Source organism: Alligator sinensis, unplaced genomic scaffold (assembly GCF_000455745.1).
Source record: "Alligator sinensis unplaced genomic scaffold, ASM45574v1 scaffold860_1, whole genome shotgun sequence".
Taxonomy (NCBI): Eukaryota; Metazoa; Chordata; order Crocodylia; family Alligatoridae; genus Alligator; species Alligator sinensis.
In genome coordinates this window covers 2,744,402-2,750,541 of record NW_005841923.1, presented here as the reverse complement: position 1 = coordinate 2,750,541, position 6,140 = coordinate 2,744,402, and the positions used below count along the sequence as shown (strand labels likewise).

At 41.1% G+C, this 6,140-nt stretch overlaps 1 protein-coding gene across 9 annotated transcripts in view; it reads right to left on the bottom strand.

The window, feature by feature from the left end:
- LOC102387833 (aspartyl/asparaginyl beta-hydroxylase-like) overlaps positions 1 to 6,140 on the bottom strand; it is an 86,515-nt gene that overhangs the window by 4,275 nt on the left and 76,100 nt on the right. The window lies entirely within an intron of this gene.

Genomic DNA, 6,140 nt, shown 5'->3' with positions numbered 1-6,140 from the left:
CCTGCTGAATCCTACTTTCTAGCATGCTTCCAACATTTATAATGCTCCTCCTCCCACCTCCTCACCCCCCATAATGAAGCAGCTTCTCTGGCTGGTGCAATTTGGTGCAACTCCACTGACCTTAATGGAACTACACTGATTTACCACAACTGATAACATGGCACCTACATCTGCAGGCCAAATTACCGGTACTGAAATATGTTAGTAAAACCTCTGGAATCTCTCAATTTTCCAGAATTTAATTCATATTTAGTGTGTGAACAACGTACCTTCCCCAAAAGAGTTAAAGCACCAAAAGCAACTACTATATTGAACCGAATGGCTATTTCTGGTATGAATTAACCTAAATAGTGTACTAAAAAATAGAGAATTTTCACACTGGGTCTGTGGATAAACAAAGCAACTATACCTCTTTAAAAGGAACTGGAGACTTTATCACAGTTTGAACAAGATTGTAGTAACTAATCTGTCTGTCCACAGCAATGTACCTCCTCATTTAATTCAGAGGTAAATTTGTTACTAGTTTATTACGCTTACTGTGGTAGGGCTAGAGTGTTGTGTACCAAGAAACATCTGTGTGGCAAGAGTTTTTATGATACCTTTTACTGGACCAACAGTATAATTGAGAAAGATAGTGCACAAGCTTTCAAGCATCAAATGCCTTTCTTCAGGCTATAGAGAAGCAGACACAGGCTGCACAAAATATTAGAGAACACGCCACATGGGCATGGAGTCTTTTCTTTGATATTTTGCCCAGCCTGTGGCTGCTTCCCTCCCAAACCTGAACAGGGCACTTGATGCCTGAAAGCTTGTCCAATGGCTCTCCCAACTATACAGTTGATTTAGGAAAAGATATCACAAAAATCCTTGCCTCTGGCACTTAATGTGCATTAGCAGTGGGTAGCAAAAAAAATTAGAACACTTCAGTTGAACTATGCTAAGTCCCCCAATTTATTCAAAGTAATCATTTAATTTCAGTTTACCTACCTAACAAAGAAAGAATTTTATGGCATCAAAGGAGGAATATGCAGTCAACCAAAACAAATTGTTCCAGTGAATTGACAGGAGTGAATTTTATATTTTAAGAGGGGGAAAGGCAGGCAAGAATTTCTTCTCCTGGGTGAAAGCTAGCACCTTAAAGAAGTAGCAAACCACCTATCTGAGCAAAATTTACTTTTCCAGTTATTAATTTGTAAAGACTACCGCTCCTTCCTCATGATGAGAAAACTGCCACTCAAAAGCAAGGGTGAGGGAAGTACATGAAAGATGGAAGGGCAGGATGTCTGAAGCACAAGAAATAATCCAGTGTCAAGTGGAAGCACTAAACAGCAGGGAGCACAAAGTACAAAACAAGGGTAAATTGGGGGCAGGGGTGAAGTGGATATAAAAACAGGGAAAACTGGTTGCGTTTAAAAGAAACGTGGAAACAGATGGCAGTCAAATTAGGCCCTTTCATCTACCTATCTACAAGCAAATCCCTTTGCAACAAGCTAGTTCTTCACAACTGCCACAAACACAAAATCTGTTTCTGCTGGCATGCACCATATTTCTGTTAACAAATTACATTTCTCAACCAGTCCCCCAGGCATCTTTATATTCACTATGAGCTAACATAATTTGGCCCTTACTTACTGGTTATGCTTAAAGTTTTCAGAATTTTTCTTAAATTTAACCTTGTAATGTTGTAGGCTGATAATTAAAATATTATATTTAAAATAGGTATTTAGTTAAATAAGCATTATGCAATTAGAGTAATAGTCCTCTACCTTTACCGGAGTCTCTTAAATACACGCAGAAAAATACTTAAGATGTTTCTCGTGTATATAACATATGCCCAGGGTAACAGCTTGTTGCTTTTTTGCTCAGTTGACCATCATGATGTTTTCCACAAAGGAGGAATCCTTGACTAGGTATGGGTTGAAGCAATCTGCAAAGAATATGGTAATACAACAGCTTCTAACCTATGCTAAGTCCCACAAAAAGAGAAAAATATACTTATTTCCTCAAAGCCATTTTCCATCCGTTTTCCCCATGTTCAGTTTGCAGAAGACCTACCACCACCCAGACAACTAGCCTTACAATTTGAGAACTGCCTTAAGCATGCCAATTAAAGATACAAAAAATCCTAAAAAATTGCCAAGCAAATAATGTTTAGGAAATTTATAGTACTTAAGAATTTGGATCTTTCTACTTGTATGCGATTTCTTAAATCTTGTATGTAGATTCATTACCTTAAGAGAAATGCCTTTCACACATCTCAACTATGCTTCATACTTTCATTAATGTAATGCAGGCCTGCCCAACATCTTAGCAGCTGGGGGTCACACCAGTGGGTGCCACACACTACTTGCCCCTCCTGGAACAGCGCCTCCTGGTGCCCCCGCAACACGCTGCACCACATATTCCCCAATCCCCACCACTGTACCACACTCTGGTGCTACCCTTTCCTGCAATGTACGAGGCACTGCAGCGCTCCCCCACTCATGCTACACTACATGCATCAGTGCTTCTTCCTGCTGCACCATGTGTCCCAGTGCCCACTGTAGTGTGTACCAGGACCCTCCCTCACTCACCCTGCACTGCCTGCCTGGCACAATGCTGCACTATACCCTTCAGGTTCCCCCAGCACTGTGGACTGCACACTACACTGCACCATTACTCCCCCCTTGCAGCCAGAGCAATGGGGGGAAACCGCTGCTGAAAGCAACCTGTGGACCACCCAACTGGACAGCCCTGCTGTAATCTATAAAAATATAAAAGAAACAAACAACATACAAAGGTATTAACTCCACTAGGCAATAAAAATTAATGTTATGCTAAAATAATTAATCATATTTACTACTGGCATGAGACGGTAAAGTACTATCATATTTTAAAGAGCACCTTGAAAAAAATAAAAATGCAGTACTAATCCTGGCTAACACTGGGAAGTCTAACTGTAGCAGCAACTTAACACTTTCAAAATACTGCTGCTTTGAAACATTATAAAGACAGCCAGCTTTTCTGGACAGTAGCCACATTGGCAGAATCCATATCACAGCAAATGCTACACATGAAGAATTGTATACATGGCTTATGAACAACTTGTACTGAAATGTATTAAAACTATAATTGGCTATAACAGTATTTATAAACTACACCATCTTGAGGGATTAACTGAACTACAATGAACAGAAAAAAAAGCACACAAACACAGTTGGGATCCAATTCTGCCATCATAATATATTTGAACTGCTATCTGCCCTACACTCCTAAGGTACAGATAACACAAGGAAGCCTCTACTAATATACGCAAAAATGTACATTGAGCAAATAAAGGAAGTGCGAACTGCCGCGTGACTATGGGGCAGAAATCACAGCAAAGATCATCCTGAATTACAGGCACATGGCCTACAAAAATAAAAGTTAACAGAAATAGCATTAAGGCTTAGAATTTAAATTGATCATTAATACAGTGCAAAAGCCACATTCAAGGTAGTCTCACTACATCTTGTACATTATCTAAGTGGGAAAAAATTTTGCTTTTAAAAATGTTGTAATAGCCACACACTTTCAACTTATTTTTCAGTAGAAAAACCCCCCCACATTTCTTAGAAATTACGTCTGACATATATTGTCTTTCCTTCCACTAAGGTTGTATCCTCAAACTAAATCTGGATACCATGTTTGCCAGACCTCCTATTGTCAAAAATATATTTTCTTATCCCTTTTATAAACTTTTATAAAAACAGTTAAATACAAGCAGTTAAATAAATTGCCTATTTCCATAAGTGTCATAACAATACTTCTACCTGGCATAAATATTACCATACACTATGCCGGTTAACTGTATTTGTTAGATAAATCTCATAGACAACATGGAATTATGCACAAATACTTGCATTTTGGATGCTCTGAGTCCAGATTCATTATACAAGTTGATAAATTATTCATCTCAGACTTCTGAAATTCTGAGATGCAAGACGAGGAAAATGAAAAGAGATGAAAGAAAACACTGAAGAAATGTTGACGTGAAGAATGATTTGTTAGGACATTTGACCAGTATTCAGGAGACTAAAAGTCAATCCCTGATTCTGTCTATTTTGTTTCAGATGAAACTCTTCAGGGCAGGGTGGATGGAGTTTCTGACAATGGAGTCCCTATCTCATTTAGGGCTTCTGATTGGTTCTGTAACAGCTTCTTTTATCTGGTTATATTCTGGAGCATCTCCCCTAGGCACAGATCTTGTGAGAGACAGGCATCAAGTTGCCTTTTGAGAAAGACCTTGTAAGCTCTCATAAAAGGTCAGACCAGGGACAGAACACCAATACAAAGCACTGTAGGGATTCTGGGCAGCCCAGAAGATTCCTCATCCAAAGGTTGTTTAAAATTGCACAGAATTAGAATCTGAAGGAAACAAAGATGGATTCAAGCACCTTACCTGACACTCTCAATGTGTCCCAATGTGGTGCCTATCTTTAAGAAAGGAAGGAAGGAAGATCCAGGAAACTACAGGCCAATCAGTTTGACCTTAATCCCTGGAAAGATTTTGTAGAAAAATCAAAGAAACCATCAAGAACAGGCTAACTGCGGGCAACATTTTGAGAGACAACCGATATTTCTGTGTTGAGGGTAGGTCTTGCCTGACCAACCTCATTTCCTTCTACGACCAGGTGATGCATCACCTGGACAAAGGAGAAGAGGTTTATGTCATATATTTAGGTTTCAAAAAAGCCTTTGATTTGGTCTCCCATGATATCCTCATGGTAAAATTGGGGGACTGTGGCTTCAACAACTTTACAGTCCGATAGCTAGGGAACTGGCTCCGTGGTCGGACCCAGAGAGTGACTGCCAATGAAACCGAATTAACATGGTGCAGGGTGACCAGTGGTGTCCCCCAGGGCTCAGTACTCAGACCAGTACTCTTTAATATATTCATAAATTTGGATTCAGGTGTCAGAAGCAGACTGGCTAAGTTTCATAGTTTCATAGTTTCAGGGTCGGAAGGGACCTAATAGATCTTCTAGCCCGACCCCCCGCCAGGGCGGGAGAACAACCCAAAAAAAAAAAAACCACTCACCCTAAAAACAAAAACGGGACTCAAATGAGTCCAGCCAGGTAAGTATCCAGCCTCTTCTTAAAGATCCCCAGGGATCTTTAAAGTTCACAGACTACACCAAATTACGGGGAAATGCAGTTATGCTTGAGGAAAGCCTGGCAATTCAGGCCGATCTGGACTGGCTTGCAAGGTTGGAGGATCAAAACCCGACAATATTCAACACAGAGAAATGCAAGGTGCTCCACCTTAGGAAAAAAACCCACGTAGGCTCGGCTCTGCTACATTCACTAGCACTAGCACCATGACCAAAGAGACTTAGGGGTCATGATTGACCACAAGATGAACATGAGCCACCAATGCTATGTGGCAGCCGACAAAGCAAATAAAATTCTGGCTTGCATCTACCTATGCATCTCAAGCAAGATCCGAGAAGTCATCTTCCTGCTTTACTCAGCCTTGGTGAGGCCACAGCTGGAGTACTGCATTCAATTCTGGGCTCCACACTTCAGAAAGGATGTACAGCAGCTTGAGAGAGTCCAAAGGAGAGCCACCCGCATGATCAAAGGGCAAGAGAGCAAGCCTTACGAGAGAGGCAGAGGGACATGGGACTCTTCATCCTGAAGAAGCAAAAGGTGACGTGGTGGCAGCCTATAAGTATGTAAGGGGTGTGCATCAGGAACTGGGAGAATGTCTGTTCACCAGGGCACCATAAGAGAAGACAAGGCCTAATGGTCAGAAACTGCTAGAAGACCATTTTAGACTGGACATAAGGAACAACTTTACAGTTAGAGTCTCCAGGGTCTGGAATAGATTCCCACCCCCACAGAAGTTGCGCAAGGATCTACTCTGGATACCTTTAGGAAACGCTTGGATGCCTCTCTTGCTGGTGTGATCTGACCCTAGCTGACTTCCTACCCCCTGGACAGGGGGCTGGACCCAATAATCTCACGGGGTTCCTTCCAGCCCTAATGTCTATGAAATCTATGAAATCTCCATGAGCTGCAAATTCTGTGCTTTGCTCCTGAGGAAAATATAGACTCTCACCCAACATGTCTGAATTACTATAAAAGATGAGAAACGTATACAGTTGAACTCTGAAAGT